Source organism: Euleptes europaea, chromosome 4 (genome assembly GCF_029931775.1).
Source record: "Euleptes europaea isolate rEulEur1 chromosome 4, rEulEur1.hap1, whole genome shotgun sequence".
In the NCBI taxonomy this organism is placed as follows: Eukaryota; Metazoa; Chordata; class Lepidosauria; order Squamata; family Sphaerodactylidae; genus Euleptes; species Euleptes europaea.
Window position 1 is genome coordinate 34,913,568 of NC_079315.1, and position 17,803 is coordinate 34,931,370.

General features: G+C 49.6%; 1 protein-coding gene across 7 annotated transcripts in view; it reads left to right on the forward strand.

The window, feature by feature from the left end:
• The window catches only part of ELAVL2 (ELAV like RNA binding protein 2), a 199,766-nt gene that overhangs the window by 23,607 nt on the left and 158,356 nt on the right, over positions 1-17,803 (forward strand). For 6 of the 7 annotated variants that reach the window (XM_056847801.1, XM_056847805.1, XM_056847804.1 and 3 more), the window contains exon 1: positions 10,250-10,403. The exons of the other annotated variant lie outside the window; for it this stretch is intronic. The gene's annotated coding sequence lies outside the window, so the exon portion shown is untranslated. Of the gene's footprint in view, positions 1-10,249; positions 10,404-17,803 lie in introns of those variants that run through there. 7 annotated transcript variants of the gene reach the window in all.

Here is a 17,803-nt window from a genome sequence, read left to right on the forward strand (position 1 = left end):
TTGGACCCGAAGACAGGCAAGGGGCCTCTAGTTCATTACTGTATCAAAGTTGGCTGGGAAGTCATGGAGGAGCAACTAAATTTTATCCACATAATAGCTCCCAAAAGCCTCACAGCTATTGGCCAACTTTGAATTTGGCTGTCCTCCATAAGAGACGTAAGTGACCTAACCATTCTGAACAATTGTGCTGGGTGAGAGCTAGTGGATGCAATGGAGGCCACATAGAACTGTTTCTTAGCAACCTTCACTGCCACCTCATAGGCTTTCATAAGCATCCAATCAGGTGCTCCTGTAGCTTCATCATGACTACACCGCCAGACTCGCTCTAGCCATCTAAGCTCCCATTTCTTATTCCAGAGCTCTGCTGTATACCACAGAGCCCAGAGAAGATGGGGGCAAAGAGGGCATCGGGGGCGATTTTGTTGATGGCTTCGAAAAGACGGCCATGCCAGTTTTTGACCAGCTTATCTAAGGAACTGCCTGGGGGGGGATTGGATCCCACAGAGCACTTTGGAATCCAATTGGATCCATAAGCCTCTAAGGGTAAGCATAAATCCACTCATCACCCAAACAGGGAGTGGGTGAGAAGTCAATCTGGGCTTTCAGGGTGAGGTGGTCTGACCATGGCACCCTCTCAGTAGATATAAGACCCACATCTATCCCCAGCCCAAAGATCAAATCCAGCATGTGGCCTGCTTGGTGTGTGGAACCCCAGCACCACCATGGATGACACTAGGTTCAAAGCCTGAGAAGACGAGGTGGTGTTGGCATGGACATTGAAGTCTCCCAAAACTACACGCCTGGGAAACTCTAAGGCCCACCCCACGGCTGCCTAAAGTAGGCTCAGCAGGGCATCTGTGAGTGCATTGGACGGCTAGTACACCAGCCAGATAGGCAAGCTGTCCTTGGTGTCCCACGCTCAATGCCGGAGATCTCTGGGGCGGGTAGAGCCCTGAAAGCGAAAGCCTCCTGAATGAGTATCACCACCGCACACACACCCGGCCCATTGTCAGAGACTGTTGTAGGACTGAGAAACCTGGGGGAGCCAGCTCTTTTAGGGTGACTGTCTCACCCTCTCTCACCCAGGTCTCGGTCATGCAAGCCAGGTCCACGCCCTGCACTACAAAATAATCCTGCAGGGTTGCCGTCTTATTTGCAATGGACCTGGCATTGCACAACACCGGGGTCGGAGAAGGGTTATTTCTCCCCCCCCCCAACATTGCTTCTCAGGATGGGATGCAGGTTGGAAAGAGTCCGAGCTTGTCCACCTGCTCCCACCACCATACTTCCCACATCCAACAATTACTGGGATCAGTTTTCTGACCCTCATGACTGATGTAGTTCCAACTGCCTTATTTTAATTTACATACCTTCAAAAAGTATGACTGCAATCCTGTGCTCCCTTTCCTGGCAGCAAGCCTCATTGCATACATTGCATACATGCATAGATCTTCGTGTTTTAAAACACATTAGGAATACAGAACCGCCTTTTCTATAAAGCTAGGTTTTTGTCACTTCTTTTGCATCTTGGGGTAAGTATTCCCCCAATGTATGGTGATTTCCAGGGACAAGCCTCCTTAATTTCAGCAATGGAACTAAGCCACAAGACTTCACATTCTCCTCCAGTTTATTTCCTGTACATTCAGTAGCTTACAGCACCGGCATCTGGGTGGTGCATGCTGGCGTTTGTGGCCCCAGCACTGGCGTACAGGGCCGGATGTTGGTCTCCAGCTGCTGCCGCGGCACTGCCAGGGCCGGATGCCGACAAAGGCTGTGGCGGCAACCTGGGAGGCCCATTAGGTGGCCTCCTGAGCCATTACGGCTTGGGAATGCCCCCCTTTTTTTGGCCGAGATACGCCACCTTTTATGGTTGCATGGATTTTTGGTGCTGGGCAGAGGTTTCGGCCAGGCCAAAACCTCCTTAGGAGGCAGCACCGCTGCGTTGCCTCCTAAGTCCGGCACAGGCATTCCGGTCAGGAATGTGCTGTTAATCTCTTGCTTCCATTAAGAACACTAGCCTACTTTGCAGGCTTGTTGTAAATCTTACTGAGAGACTCAAACAAGCTATAGAAATGCCAAGTATTGTCATATTCTTTGGATATTATAAAAAATGGTATTTCTAAAGGTGACAGTCACATTACACAAATTTCTGATCAGAGAACTGTATGATGTTATCCTCAGCGTGAGTCTTCCTTGCAAGCAATTTGTCTCCACAACAGACTAAGGTAGCAATTTTATACATTTATTCTTGGAAGTAAGTAAGTCCATTGAACACTCTGCAATTTATTTCTGGGGAAGACAAAATCATCCCATTCCATTAATTCCAAGAGGGCTGTAACTTCATAATTTAACTTAATTCCTCACATTACACCAGGTGTGTTTAAAATATATCCCTAATCATGGTATGACTTTAGTTCTCATATATGCCATCTTATTATCTAAAGATCTAATTATACCAGGCATGTAGAAGGTTTCCTTTTTTTTTCAATGTAGTAACTAGTAATGGGCAATAGCCATTATTTTACAGCATTATATTATTAGCAGAACAATTACGGCAGAAGAGAGAGATTTTAGTGCAAGCCATACTCTTTTCCTCCTTAACTAATGGCATTCAAACATTAAAGTCATGTTCCTGAAATTCATTAGTAGATTTGTTTTAACTTTTCATATCAGAGGTGCTTGTTAATGATCACATTGGCAAGCATTCCCCTCCCCCTTTTTTGGAAAAGATTCTCCAAGTTGGTACAATTAAAGTACTTAATAAAGTACCCTTCTTTTTTTCAGCATGGGGTCTTGTGATGATTTATAGTGTTAAATAATAGTAGTTTAAAAAGGTAAAGGTCCCCTGTGCAAGCACCGGGTCATTCCTGACCCATGGGGTGATGTCACATCCCAATGTTTACTAGGCAGACTTTGTTTACGGGGTGGTTTGCCAGTGCCTTCCCCAGTCATCTTCCCTTTACCCCCAGCAAGCTGGGTACTCATTTTACCGACCTTGGAAGGCTGGAAGGCTGAGTCAACCTTGAGCCGGCTGCCTGAAACCAACTTCTGTTGGGGTTGAACTCAGGTTGTGTGAGCAGAGCTTGGACTGCAGTACTGCAGCTTACCACTCTGCGCCACGGGGCTCCTTAATAGTAGTTTACAATAACTGATTTTACAGTGCTTTATGGTGTTTTTCTTTTAAAAGAGGATTTTTAAAAAATGTGAATACAAATTGCGTAGTCCTGCAATGTATGGCTACTGTCCCATCTTGACTATTTTCTGGCATTAATGTTGAAGGAAGCAAGGGTGTTAATCACTGGATAGTATTGTTTGAAGGCTGGCTGAAGCTACATGTAATCAACCACTCTTGCCAGACAAATGGATTAGCAGCAGAAGGTTGGTTTCGAAAAGTATACAACTAAGCAAGTTGTGCTTGCTTGTAATGTTCTGCTACTGTCTGTCCATAAATATCAGTGGTGTAAAGGTTTGTTTTATTAGCTACGGAATTACTTGTCTTCCTATTGTCTGTTGTCTTCTTCTATTAATGGTTATGATAATCTAATGATGCTGAAAAAAATAGGTTTTCTGATTTGCTACATCTGCCTTGTTTACCATCTTGGATACATATTGAATAAAAGCAAATGTGGCCCCTTCTTGTGCTGGTGGGATATTGGGAGAACCCAGTGGTCATCTGGCCCAGTTTTAAGACTGCAGTCTAGATAGCAGCCACAGGTGTGCTATTGTTTGACATGCCAGCTTCCACCCCTAGCATTTAATATCTCACTGGAGTTGGATCTGTGAATCTGCCACTTTTTTGCTCTATGCTCAGGGTACCTAAGCCTCTGAGAAGTGATGTGATTTCACACTAAGCCTATGGCTTCCAGATAGTTGTCATGAGAACCAACCAACAGAGTTTCACTTTTTGATTATGACTTTTCCTGTGTGTCAGGGACACACACAGGCTTCAAGCCAGAAGCCACATCATTTGTACCTTGTTGCCCAGTTGGCCACAATATTGATAGCTGTCAGTCCAATGAGCAAGTCACAGTGCTCGGAGAGAAGTGAAGACATTCAAAACTGTGAAAAACTCCCAAGGTGTGGCTTTTGTCAGCACCTCTGTCCAGAGTATGAATAATTGTATAGTATCATGGAACATGCATTATCTCATTAATCCGGTAAAGTAGACAATATGATCATCCCCACATTGCATGGAGGTGTTGAGGAAGGCTCTATCACACAGCAGTGGGGCAAGTGAGATTTCAACCGGAGCAGTCTCAATTCACACATAATTTTCCCAAGCTCTCCTTCCATGGCTTAGTGCATTCCATCTATATTGAATGTCCAAAGAAAGTCTTGCTTCAGCAGGAAGTATTTCCTTGCCACTAAAGCAGAGAGGAGCTGAATCCCTGACACCATTCGCCTTCAGATGAGGAGTTGTTGCTTACACAAACGGCTCAACATATGGCTCTCTCTCCCCCTCTCTCTTTTTTCGTTGCACCAATTCAGTAATTATTCCGAAGCTCATTAGTCAGGTTTCCCCAGCCCTCTTTGAGAGATGACTTTGCTAATTTATGATCCCTCAGGAGGGGCGCCTGTGTGTATCTTCTCCTTACACACTTAGTGAGATTTGCATTTACACACACACACACACACGATGCAGTTGGGTTCCCCCCCCCCTTCAGAGGTGGATGGACTTGCAGTGAGGACAGAAAGACAAATTGTACTGCAAGCCCGCCTAATATGGGACCTTCGGTTCCAGCCCTGACTCGGGTGTCCCTTCAGGACTAGCGGTGCAGATCTACTCGTCGCCTTCTTGTTTCTTTCTTCTAAAGCGGGGCTCAGCAAAGCCGAGCTCCCCTCTCCGCTTTCTCCCCGTTCGAGAAGCCTCCCAAACCCCAGGGTTGACTTTCTCCGTCTGAGTAGCAACACGCTGTTGTCTGTGCTTTCTCCCCCACCCCGAATTTCAATTTCTTAATTTACAGCGCAGGGTTGTGTGTGTGTGTGTTTTAATTTAGGGTGTTTTGTTGGTGTGTGTGTGTGTGTGTGTGTTTAGCAGAAGGGAAGCTGGCTCGGTGGCTGCCGCTCCCTCCGCGTTGGGATGGCCTTATCAAGGATGAAGTTTGGCGCATTGCAAGCGCCCCCCTTTCAAGCGATTATCAGTCGAGGACCTCTTGAGCCATCTCCATCTCTGCAGCGTGCTGATAAGACAGCTGTTTCTCTCGCCGCCGTGTCTCTCCGGGCCTCGGTCTGTCTTTGGGTACAAACTGTGGCTTTGTTCGCCTGGCCTGGTGCTGTCACTTTCTCTGTTGTGCGGGCGTTTGATCCGAGCACAAAAGGGGGGGGGGGTGAGAGAGAACAGGGAGGCAGAGGGCGACGGGACCGATTGCCTGGCTGATAGGAAGGCAGGGTCTTATTATTTTTAAAAAGGAAACGTGTGTTGCACCCAAGTTGAAGGGGAGCGGTGAGGAGAAATACTCACCCACATAAGCCACGTAGGAAAAAGCTGCTCTCTTTCCCCCCACCCCCGACACACACAACACTTTTTATTCCAGCCAGGGATAACAACGAGTTTCTGCCGAGAAAGCAAGCAGATGGCTTGCTCCAACCTAAACCCAAATAATGATCATTTATCTTTCCTTTCAAGAAGTTAAGGGATTGCTGGTGCCCTTGCCTGGAAGGAATCATTCCCCCCCCCATCCTTCTTTTCCTCTCCCCCCACCTTTGTCCCTACCCATCATTCACCGGGAAGGGAGAGAATAGATCATAATAATATTAAAACTGTTACTTTTTTATGTTTTAAAAAAGGAGAAGCAGTATTACCACGTGGAAGCTTACAAGTCCAGTCCTGAACTTGGCCTCAGCATATATAGTGCGACCCTACCTATGTTGAGTCTGAAGCACACACACACCCTCCCGAATTCTTCTGGATGTCCTCCCTAGAAAGTGCGCAGTTTGGTTTCAGCTGGATCTTGTTCCAGCGGAAAGGGAAGGAAAACCCTTTTTCCAATTGAAGGGGGGAATGTGTTGTATGCAGTGTGGTGATTTGGTAGCTCGAACAGTGGGAAAGAATCTGATGCACCTTTTCGTGCGTAGTATACACTCTCATTTTAGCGACCCTGCCAGTAACCAAAGACCCATTTAAAGTAAGTTGTTTTAAAGCCCGATTCATACAATTTCGCACACCGGCAGCACTAAAAAGCAACTATCTGTTCGACACAATAGGCGCAGAACAGACCCCTAGTTCCAACTATAAGATCTCTGTCTGTCTGTGGGTCTGTCTGTCTGTGTCCCCCCCCCCAACACACACACCCCAATTTTAATTGAAACCCCTTTCCCTTTTGATCGTGGGCAAATACTTGCTCTGAAAAGTGATGCTGTTTGTGGCTACGGTAAAACAATGGCTTGCTGACAAAAGATTCCCGAGAACTAACAAACGCGTGGCTTTTTAACTCTTAGCCGCTTTTTACTTCTCTGCGACTTCTTGGTACGCTGGCCGTGAAGGGCTGCAGAAAAGGAAGAGCGACAATGGCTTGGACAGGATCGGCTCGGGTGTCTGTCCATGGTCCTGAACCATCTCCAACTTGGCGGTCAGGGGAAAATGCTGTGGGCTCTTCAGAGCCGCATACTTCTTTCTGGACTTTTCTTGTTTGTTTCTCTCCAGTCACCAGTGTACCATCGTCTGTCTACCCTTAGCACAATTACTGTCGAAGTTAACTTGCTGAATCAAGCACATCTTCTTGCTCACCCGGGTTAAAAGTAGTTTTCTTTTTGTTTGCTGAAGTTAGGGAGATGCAATTCTATGTTCTTGTGTTTGGTTTATTGTTGAAAGGGGGGGGTCTTGTTCTACTCTGAACAATGCTGCCCTTATCCAAAAGTTCTGTGTGTGCTTTAAAGAAAAAAGAGTAAGCGCAAAACGGTGTGTTAAGTTTTATTGTGCGACTGACAACTTGAGAGTGGAGCAAAGGCTTCAGAACAGGCTCTTGTGCCACTGTTGAAATGGTAGATTCCTCCCTCTTCCCTGCATGAAGTTTTGATGTTTGGGAAAATGCAGCTTTTATTTTGGAAGGTGGTCTGGAAGGACAAATCCATCTACTAAAGAAAGGTGGGGGGCACTGCCTGCACTAATTGTTTGCAGAGGAGGAGGATACGGGAATAGGGAGAGACCCAAAAATGACTTGCCTGATCACAGTGACAGAGGGGGGTTTGCACTCGCTACAATGTTAAATGATGTATTTGGTTTTTTAATCGTTCAAGTTAATAAGAAACAGGAGGCTATTGTTTAGGTACCTATAGTACAGACTCCTGTGCAGGAACACCTTCGAGAAGCCCCACTTAGTCCTTGGCAAACTTCATTTCTTCCCTCTTAACCATTTACAAGTGTAAATGTTCGGGGCTTCTGTTGAGCTATTGCTTTTGAAAATTTAGCCAGTGCCTTTAAAAAAAATCGATTGAATGGGAGAGAATGTCAGTTCACTAAACGGTTTAGGTCCTGGCATTTCACAAGGTTGCTTCTCTTCGACAGAGCTGCCCCTCTCTTCGGAATGTTCCTGGAGTCGTAACTTTGGGCTCAGAAGTAATAAGAAACTCTTCCTTGGGTTATGCCTGTCGATAGCAGACTGTGCCTTTGCTCGTAGCCTCCCGTTTTCTAACCCATCCTCCCAAGGCCGATTTGCCACACAATAATCAGGCTTCATCAAGAGATGAGAGTGAAGGAGGGGGCGTGTCCCCTGGGTGGCCAGAGGGGAAGAACCTTACTTTCTGTTTAGCTGTGGGAATCGTGGCAGAACAGACCCGAGCTCTGGAAGTGACTTGGCTAGAATCAGCTAAGCGCCCCTTCCCAGAATGGACAAGGGAATAACGCAAGAAGCCCCAGATATGTAACGGGCTGTAGAAATCTAGCCCCCACGGTCCTTGTCTTTGAAGTGGGAGTCATATCCAAGGCTTACCACGAAGGCGCCCCACTTCTCCATGTTCTTTCTATTAAGGATCTCTTTCATCCTAGATCCATCAACACACACACCCCACACACACACACACACACGAGATCTGATTTTACATTCTGTACGTTAGGGCTAGACAGAAGATGCAGCTAGACTCCAGCCCCATTGGAAGTGTTGGGTTTTACGCAGAGTTGCCCACTGTTGCACGCTGCCCGGCAGATCGGGACATCAAAGTTCCTGGTGTTCCTCTCTGTGACTGGGGGCGTCGGGAGAATACGGAGATTGTATGGACCAAACGGCCGGATAATCGAAGGCTCTGGCAGCCGGTCCCTTCCCCCTGCTAAAACACTCAAGGGCACACTCCTACGGAACACTAATTGACGTTGCGCCGCTCTCCTGACGTACCTGTCGTGCGATGTCTACATGCAAATGTTGGATCTGCTAAAGACACGCCCGGGTGTGTGCCTGCGTGAGTGCGTGTCATTGCGTGTGATTGTGTGCGTGTGTGTTGGGGAGGGGGTAATTTTTCGAGATGTTCAGTTGTTGTCATTAAAAAAAAAAGAAACCAGAGCGGTTATTTCTCTCCCACCCCTCCCACCAAATCTAGTTCCAAAATTCTAGTTTCCTATGCGAGAAAGAAGCCAGGTTGAAGTACTGAGGAAGGACAGGGAAGGGCAAAGCTCTGAAAAGCATGTGTAGAGTGCGTCGTGTAAGTCGGGACAACCAGGGAGAGGGGAAATATAAACGCTGGCTTGCCTTCCCCGCCACCAGGTTAGGAGAGCTTCTGATATGTGTGTGTGGGGGTTTTCAATCACTGACCCTGAGAAAAGGCGAGTTATGGCCGGAGACCGAAGACGGAGTCTTTAAAGGTCTGTTGTTCAAAGTAAAGTCCTATGCAGCGTTACTATGCATACCCCCATTAGACTGGAGGACTTTGTAAAATCCTATGCAGAGTTACTATGCATACCTCCCCATTAGACTGGAGGACTTTGCAAAGGACTTCACTGCCCCCCTGTTCATCATCACCTGCCAGCATCCACGTCCGCACTGTGTCTGTATATTGGGGAGGGAGGGAATCATCGATATGACCGATAAGGTTCTTGGCTCTCAAGTTGTCATTGAAAAGGGCTGCCTCTACAACTCCTCTAGGTATGAAGTTCTGGTTAAACCAGCGTCAGCCCACCTCTTTCATCCTGTTCTGTTTCCAAACTGGATGAATCCCCCCCCCCTTCGGCGGCTATTCTGGGCACCAGGGATAAAAGGAGAAAATGTGTGTGCGTGGGCGTGTTGGAGACCGGGCAAGGAGAACTCGCGCAAAGCCCTTTGCTCAGGACAGGCAACCCCTTTCCCATAGCCTAAAGAAGTGGGCACATGGATGCATGCTTCCCAATCGAGATATTTTGTCGCTCAGACACGCTGTGCGAAAGCTGTGGCAAGGTTTCCCACGCGGATTGCGCCTCTCTAGTCCAGGAAAGTTTTCCTCCCAAATGAGCAAGGGGATGGGGGGGGGGGAGGAATAGAGCGAGGAAGAGGACCCCCCCCCTGCCCTGCCCTGCCTTGCCTTGCCCTGCCCGGGAACGCTGCCAGCCTCACCCCGCGTCGTTTTCCCCGGACCCTGCCTCCCCCCAGCCCCCAGCCCCCATCTCTCTGCCTCTTTGCCTGCCCCTGCGCTGGGTATGGTACCGCTCGGCTCAATCCACCCTGACAAGGGACTCCATTGAGCCGGCCGGATTGACATCGAGCGGCAGCCAATGGTGTCGGGCCGCTTCGTCGGGGCGGCACCAAAGGGGGCTGCTCCGACCAATCGGGAAAGCGAGAGGCCTGCCGAACAGGCTCAGTTGTCTCTGGATTCGACGTATGCTTCCGCGCGTGGCACCCGGGATAGGTGGGAGAGCCTGGCGCGGCTGCAGAGACACATACGCGCGCACACTCGTGCGGAAGCAGAGGAGCGCCGGGTGATACGGTTCCTATAAATCTGTGCTCCAGTCCACCTCCCATTTAAGGCGTCCTCCCCCCTTGTGCCTGTCCTCAGTTAAGAGATGCAGCAGCTTACTTCGATTGGGAGCTGCTAGAAAGAAACCAGGAGGCAGAGAGAGGGGAGGCTTTCAAGAAGCCCTCTTTCATTCCCTTCTTTCCTTTGTTCCTACCTTTTTATTTCTCTTCCCCTCCCCCCTTTTTGTTGAGTTGTGTTATCAGGGAAGAACGTTACGCTCCTGTCACGCTCCTTTTTTTTTTTTAAAGTTCCCCCCTTTTTAATCCACCCCTCCCGATTTCTTTTTGCGTTGCGGGAGTAGAGAAGAGAAGCTTTTTATTTTTTTTTTATTTTTTCCTCCATTTTTATTTGCTTTTATTTACAACTGTCCGCAATTTAGGTTTTGGGGTGTTGTCTTGAGACCTTACCCATCTGCTTCTTAAAACTCATCCTTATTGGGAGACCCTGCATCGTTACTTTATTATTTTTTTAAAGCTGAAGAAAGAAAGGTAAGTTGCGCTATTATTAATATTAATATTTTGGTCGCGTTTCTGTAACTGTTGAGCTGGGTGTACACTAGATACAAAGAGATGATCAAAGTGCATGCCGTATACAATTAAGTTTATCGCACACGCTTCTGCTTTGAGTCTCCAGCAGTTCGTGTCCTCTGCAGTGGGCTCATAGGGTTAGATATACCCCCCTCCCATGTTCTGTCTCATATAGAGATCTCAGGATGAAAGAAAGAAGACGAAGCTCGTATTTTATTCGAATAGGGTTTATTCTGTGATTTAGGCAGTTACAGTGCAACCCTATGCCGGATTACTCCAGGTTAAACTCAGTAGGCATAGAGTGGAGTAACTCTGCCATAGGGCTGCATTGTTAGATATCCATCCTGAGCAGCTCCAGATATATAAAGCAGCGAGCTGGAGGTGTAAAGTTCAACGCCTTAAACACTCAACTCTGATCATGAAATGCATCTCTGCGTTGGACCGGCGGGAAGCATCCAGCACCCGGCAGGTGGATGAATGAATGAAATGTGTATCGCTTTGAAGAGCTTAAACCGGCGTTTGCAGATCAGACGGGATAAACTCCCAAACTCTAATTGCATTAGCCAAATAGCATTTGGTGGCTTGGGAGGAAAGGGGAGGGGGGAGGCAGCCGCGAAAGGAAAGGACTTGGGACTGGCTAAACCAGCAGATTTGGGCTGATGCTTCGAGATATACGAGGATGTGACAATGGAAGGGGGGGAGAGCGACGGGGGGCAGCAGGATAGGAGACTTTTTAAGAACCTTCCAATGACAATTATAGCGCTCGACAGGGAGCGCGGAGCTTTTATATCCGGGAGGCACGATTTTTCTTTGTTCTGAGGAAGAGGGGAGGAAAAAAGCTTCAGTTCTTGATGCAGCCGAAAGGCGTTCTGTCGGGGAGCCCCGCCGGAGGACCTGGTTAGGCAGCCGAGCGATGCATCCCCCCCCCAGCCGCTGTCCTTGGTCCTGAAAGGGGGTGGCTGCATTCCAGCCCGGGAAGAAGAAAGGCATCCCCCCGAAGCGCAAAGCCGTAGAGGCAGCCCCGCGCCGAGGCGACCCTCCCGCAGTCCCCTCCTGCTGTGAAACCGACCCCCATGCTCGAGAGGATGGCGAGGCGTTGCTAGCGCGTTGGTGTTGGCGGCTGTCCGCGTTGAGGCTCCTTTTGTTGCACGGGGGAGAGCGATGCGCGCACCCCCCCTTCCCTCCCCACTCCCCAGCGGATGCTTGAACCTTGGATAAGAGAAGCGAGCGGCCAAGGAAAGACCAAGCCCTACGGGGCGTGGGGACTGTGGCCGGGCACTGCGTAGGACGTCTTAACCAAAATAACCGCCTCGCCTCCTTGCCCTGGGTCAAAGTGGCTGCAGGGCATTCTGCCGGGCACCGGCGCTGCCCTTGTGGCTGCATTTATGCCCGGCACCGTTGCTATGTGTGCACGAACCTATTTTCACGTCTGAAAGGCGTTGGGCGGGCGAGCTGCCGGTGGCGAATTGGTCGCTTGGACTCCCTTCCTTCCTTTTGGGCTCCTTCAAGTAGAGGGGGGGAGGGGGGAGAAGGGAAGGGAGCCGGACTCGAGGCGCCGCGATTGAATGAGCAGCTTCAGGCGGACCCGAGCTGGGCTTGAGGGTCGGGGGGAGGAAGGGACGCTGGAAAGACCCGCGGCCTCTGGGGAGCTTTCGGAGGGCGCGGCGGTCTCCTTGCAGCTTGAGCCAACAAACACACCCCTCCATGCTCGAGAAGTATGGAAGTCCCTGGGTGATATTTCATCCAGCGTCAGGGAAACCGTTGCCGCTCCGCAGCATGATCAGGATGCTCTTAGGTGTCCGTGAAGGCTGCGATATTCAGCTCTGCTCTCGGTAGAGGAGACATCAGTCGGATTCCTCTGGAGTAAGTGGCTGGCGGGGGCGGGGGTTCTTGAGATCCTCCTCAGGGGACAAAAGAGGATCTCCGCCATTCTTAATTCCGAGCAGGCACAATGGAAGGAGTCTCGCTGCTGCTGCTGCCCAGGGAAAGCAATATCCGAGCCTCCTTGGGATTGTCGGCTTTCGTCTCGCCAACCCGAGCTTGCCCAGCCTCCCCTTCTCGGGGGCAGGCTGCAAAACGGGCATTTCCAACAGCGCGGCAGGTTCACGTTGCGAAGTTAAGCCGCTTCGCTTGGCCGAGGGCACGCCTTGGAAAATCCGAGCTCGACCCACCCTGCCATTTACAACTGAGCGCATTTACTACGAAGAGAACCTAGGGTTGTAGGGATACAGTGCGTCGATACAGCGATACACCCCCCCCCCCCAGTACAAGGAACGGCTAACCGGGGGTGGGAGGGGTGGGAAGCGGGTTGTTTCTGCGCTTCCGAAGCTGGAAAGGCGCTCCAGTGCCCGCTCCCAAAACTAGAAAGGGCTGCATCGGTGTCACTCAGGAAGAAGTAGAAGGCAACTCCGAGCCTCGTTCGGTGTGTCCTGACGGGTCCTACACAGGCCTGCCTTGTATGTCCAACCAGGGCTATTTGAAGAGCGTGCAAAGATGGCCAAGCTGGCCGGCCTCCCGTCTCAAAGGCTTCAAGGGCATTCTCCCCGCCCCTAAGAAGCCGGCGCTCCCTTCTCTGCTCCCCCACCGCCCCTCGGACTAGCTCCTTGCCCAGGCCGGTGAGCGGGCAGGTGAACGCCGTAAGCCTCCGTTCAAAGCCGGGCGCGAGAGGGCAGGTGCGGGCGAGGCCGTCGGATGGTCGGCTGAAGGTCACGCCGACGGCGACTTCGCCAGAAGCCGGGCCAGTGTTGCATCGCCAGCGCCTGGCGGATGGGAGGGGCCCCGCTTCCAGCCCGAAGGCTGCAGTGCTCCAATCATGGAGCTCAACGGGCCTGGTTTCGGAGTTAGGACTGCGCTCTAGAGCCACTTGCTTGGCCGCCTGTTTTAGGAGCATGCCGCTGCGTCGGCTTGCAGCTCTGTGTTCCCGAAGTCACTTACTCCGGCCTGTTTGCGCTTAAGACGGGGTTTAGGGCCCGGGGTCCGGCAGGAGCCGAGGCCCAGTCCCATAAAACTGATCCTAACCATAGTGACTAGAGAGAGGGTCCCATTAAGCCCTTCTGAGTAGACATGTTTAGGATTGCATTATAAGTGGCCTGGAGGACTGCGGTTCCAACAAGGGCCAACTGCGTAACAAAGTCTCTTCCAAGGCGTCGGTGAGAAAGCCAGCAAGTCATCCACCCGAAAAATGATTGCAGTCCAGAAAGCACTTAACCCAATTTGGAATGAATGTGGTTTTAGGATCGAAAAATCCACCCCCGCACCCACCCCATCGCTTAGCCCACAAGGTCTTCTGTTCCAATCGGTGAATTCTGCCGTGACTGCGTTTTAGGGGCGAGGGCCACGAACGCACGGTCCCATTCTCTCCCATTAATCTTTAACGAGACTTTCAGTAGAGTTAAGAAGTTTGGTGGACTGCCGCCAAAAAAGCTCATTCTAAGCCATCTCCAGAGTAAGTCCACTGGCCTGTAAGGTTTCATACAAGGTTTGCTTTGCTTCTTCATTGGGCATGTTTACTTGGAAGTAAGACTCGTAAATCTCTGCAGCACTTACTTCCCATAAAAGAGGGCACCCGGGCACCCGTGTCTGCAACCACAATTGTATGCACGAAACAGGGCTGTTTGGATGAGGGCAGCCTCCAAAGTAGGCACGGCTGCGTTCATTTGGATTCCCTCCCAGTAAAGGGTGCACGGCCTTCGGATCCAGCTTCAATTCCTACGCAGAGGTAAACCGTTAATTTCAGCGGGACTTACTTTCTAGTAAGTATGTAGAAGATTGTGTCTTGGTAGTGCAATCCCGATGTGTGTCTACTCGGAAGAGATGGCTACTTTACTGAAAGATGCTTCGTTGCGGTAAATGGAGCGCAGGATTGCAGCCACCACTGCAATCCTATGTCTCTACACCTGGGCGTAAACGCTTTTGAAAACTCCCTGGGTGTCCTTTCCGAAGAAGCATGCATAAAATCTGGCTGTGAGTTTAGGATGATCGCTGCCTAGCCGCCCATTCCTACTTACTCGGAAATAAGGGTCACAGATTTTAACGTGCGGCCCACCGGCCACGTGAACGCAGCACTGCAGTCTTAATGGGAAACAAAATACCAGACCCAGAAGCAATTCCCATAGTTTGAATGGAATTTATTTCCTCATAAGCGGGGTCGGGGTGAGGCTCAAAAAGGAGAGGCCCCACTGGTAGAAATGGCAAAAACCGACTTGCAACCCTAGACAAGAGTAAGGAAGGAGGAGCGCAGTGGTACTTCACAGGCCAGCCATTTATTTCCAGCAGCATGCGCTTTCGTGAGTCAGAGGTCACTTCATCAGATGCAAGGGAGTGCAAAACCCATTCAGCTGATTCACCTTTACCCCCAGCAGAAGAGCAGGGAGTGTTCCAAAGAGAGGCCAGTTTAAAATAAGAAGAGCCCGCCATTGATGACCGAGGGGCTCCTATTTTAAACCACTCTCTTAGCAATCACTCCCCCCCTTCCGAATGGATGTACATTTCAAGGCATCTGATAAAGTGAAGTCTGACTCATGAAAGCAGATGCTGGAATAAATTTTATTAGTCTTTGAGGTACCACTAGACTCCTGCTTAATTTTGCAGCTACTGACTAACAAGGCTACCCATCTGGAATTAATCTCTGCCTAGGATCCTATTACACAATACTTGCAAAAAAAAGGAAGCCACTCCACATGAAGATGCCTTATACTAATGAGGCCGTTGGCCTCTCAAGGTCAGCATTGTCTCAGGTGGAGGTTTTTTCACATCTGCTGCTAGTTGATCAGCTGGAGATGGCAGAATTGCACCTGGGACTGTCTATGCCAACGGATCTCTCCCCCCCCCCCAATCCTGTGAGCAAAATAAGGTGCTCCAATATCACACAGGGTTCTAGATCACGCAAAGATTGCCAATCTCTTGCAGACGATCAGCCCCGGGCTAATGGTAGGAGAGGCTCAAGCGCTAATAAGGAGGAAAGGACCCAGGTGCTGCCTCAGTGAGCCAGTTTAACTTTTTAAAATTGGTTTTATTACATTATGGTCACAACAACCCTGCGAGGCAGGTTAGAGAGAGAGAGAGAGAAAGCTGTCCAAGGTCACCCATTGGCTGAAGTGGTAAAGTGAAGTACTCAAGCCTTATTATCCTAATCCGCCCTTGACCCACTAGTAACTTTTAATCTGCAACCTTTTGACAGCCCTAACACTTCTCCTGAAGTTTTGAAGCTATTCCCGTTCTGCACAAACGCTCTGCAACGTTTGTTTCAAGCGGGGGGGGGGGGGGGGCGGAGCCTCGCGTAAATTAGCAGGATTAATTCCGCCCTCATGGCACGGCGCAGGCGCAGCTAGTTGTCATTCAAGCTGCTCGGAGGGGCGGTTCGCGTTTTCCCGCCCGCGCCGGTCTCCTGATCTTGTGCAGAAAGCCCCGGCAAACTATTCTTGCACTAAAGCGGCGGAAAGAGCCGATTGCTGTAGGTCTGGTTTTGTTGCCTATTTTTCCGGGGGTGGGCTTTTGCTGTAAATTGGCCTTGCAAAATCGACTGTTTTACAATGGCGGGTGCTTATTTGGAGGCGGCGGATTTCTTTAGCTGTTAAACCGAAGCGGGGCTTTTCCTAGCTACCACGCGCCTTCTTTCCCGCTTTTATGCGTGCTCTTTGCAAGTACGTCTGACTCCGTTCTGTAGGCCTTCGAAGGCAGCGCACGTAGGATTGCAGTTGAAATTACAATTGAACACTGCTGGTCTAGCAGGCACGCCGTTAACCGTCCTTCCTTAGCGGGGTTAAGTCAATAAAACAAAGTACGTGTACCCGCAGAGTAAATAAGGTCACCCTAATCGGGATGTCATGATTTCATTGAAATTAATGGGCGTTATTTCCAAGGAAGGCTGCATCCCTAACCAATCTTGCTAGGCGGTCTCATTGAGCTTAGTGGGACATTGCAAACGCGTTTAAACATGGGCTGATGCAAATTTTGAGCGCACTTACTCGGGGGTAAATCTCTGGGCCCAGTCAAGTCCACCATCTGAGAGTTATGCAAAAGACTGCAGCCTTAGTCGTTATCTGCTATCCTTGTAGGCCCAAGTTTGCTTGCCGGGGGTGGGGAGAAATAAGGCTTTGCGGGGGAGCCGTTCCAATTGACGCTGGTGCGTTTTCCTTCTAGAGGGAAGGAGCTCTCCGCTCCCTCCCAAGCAGGAATGATTTCGGGTACTTGCAAAGCAATAGTAGATTGATACGCAATCGCCGGTTTGATGTCCTAGATCGCCTTCTGGTTGGAGGCGCGTGCCGCACTTGGTTCGGCGTTGGCTTTGCTAGTTGGGATTGCGCGCAGTGGAAAGGCCGGAGCGCTGCAAAGCGTCAGCCGCGCGCGGGGCCTATGAAAGCCTGCCGGGCCACGTGCCGCTAAGGGTAATTCTCTCGCCTCTCCCCTCCCGGCGCGCGCGGCTCGAGGCGAGCCCAGGTGGCCAGTGATTGGCAGGCCGGCTGGCGCCGCCTGTGGCCGAGCGGAAGGGCGCGCGCGCCGATGGCAGGCCTAGGCAGCTTGCGGTCAGGCTTCCCTAATGGGCGCGCCCCACACCTGATGGTGGCCTTTTTTTTTATTTTTATAAAAATTTATTGTTTTTTCATACATTCGATACAATCAATTAACATTACCTTTCAATCTTTTCTAATTCTCAATTAAGAGTAACATAGATATAACAATTATCTTCCCCTGCTTTGACTTCCCCTCTTCCTTCTCCCTCTAACTTATCTTCGTAATCCTCTTAGCCGTTATTTTCTACTTCTTTATAAAAAAAAAATTTTTTTTGGAAAACCTCCTACAGTTATTAAAAAAGAAAGAAAAATAGAAACAAGAAAATTAACCTAGTCTAAGTTGTAACCTTTAACATTTTGCACATTAAGTTCATTTTTGCAATAAACAATCCACGCCTCCCGCTCCATTTGACCTTGGCCGCCTAAAGCTTACCCTTCAGCAGGCCTGTTTACTCCAGTAGCCAATTTCGCAGTCTATCTGAAACACTTGAGTTTGGGCCTAGCAACTTTTCTCATTCGGAAAAGGGGGACAGCAAGCCCTTATGCTGTTTTACTTGGATTCTTTTCTCCCTGTTGTAGTGGCCCGCAGTAGAAATGGAGTGCATTGGTTTTCTCCTTTGCGCGTTTGGAGAATGGTGCATGGAGAAGGTATTACGGTACACAGAAAGTTCCTGAATCTTGGTTGGAAATGGTTCCACTTAAAGTAGGGAGGATGATGAGTAAAAGGAAGGCAGATGTCAGAACAGGACATAGCTGGAATAATACATCCATCGGCCTACTGCATAAAATTAAAAGAAGAGCACATAGAGGTTAATGTTAGGCAGGTAGTATCAGATGGGTTTTGATCAA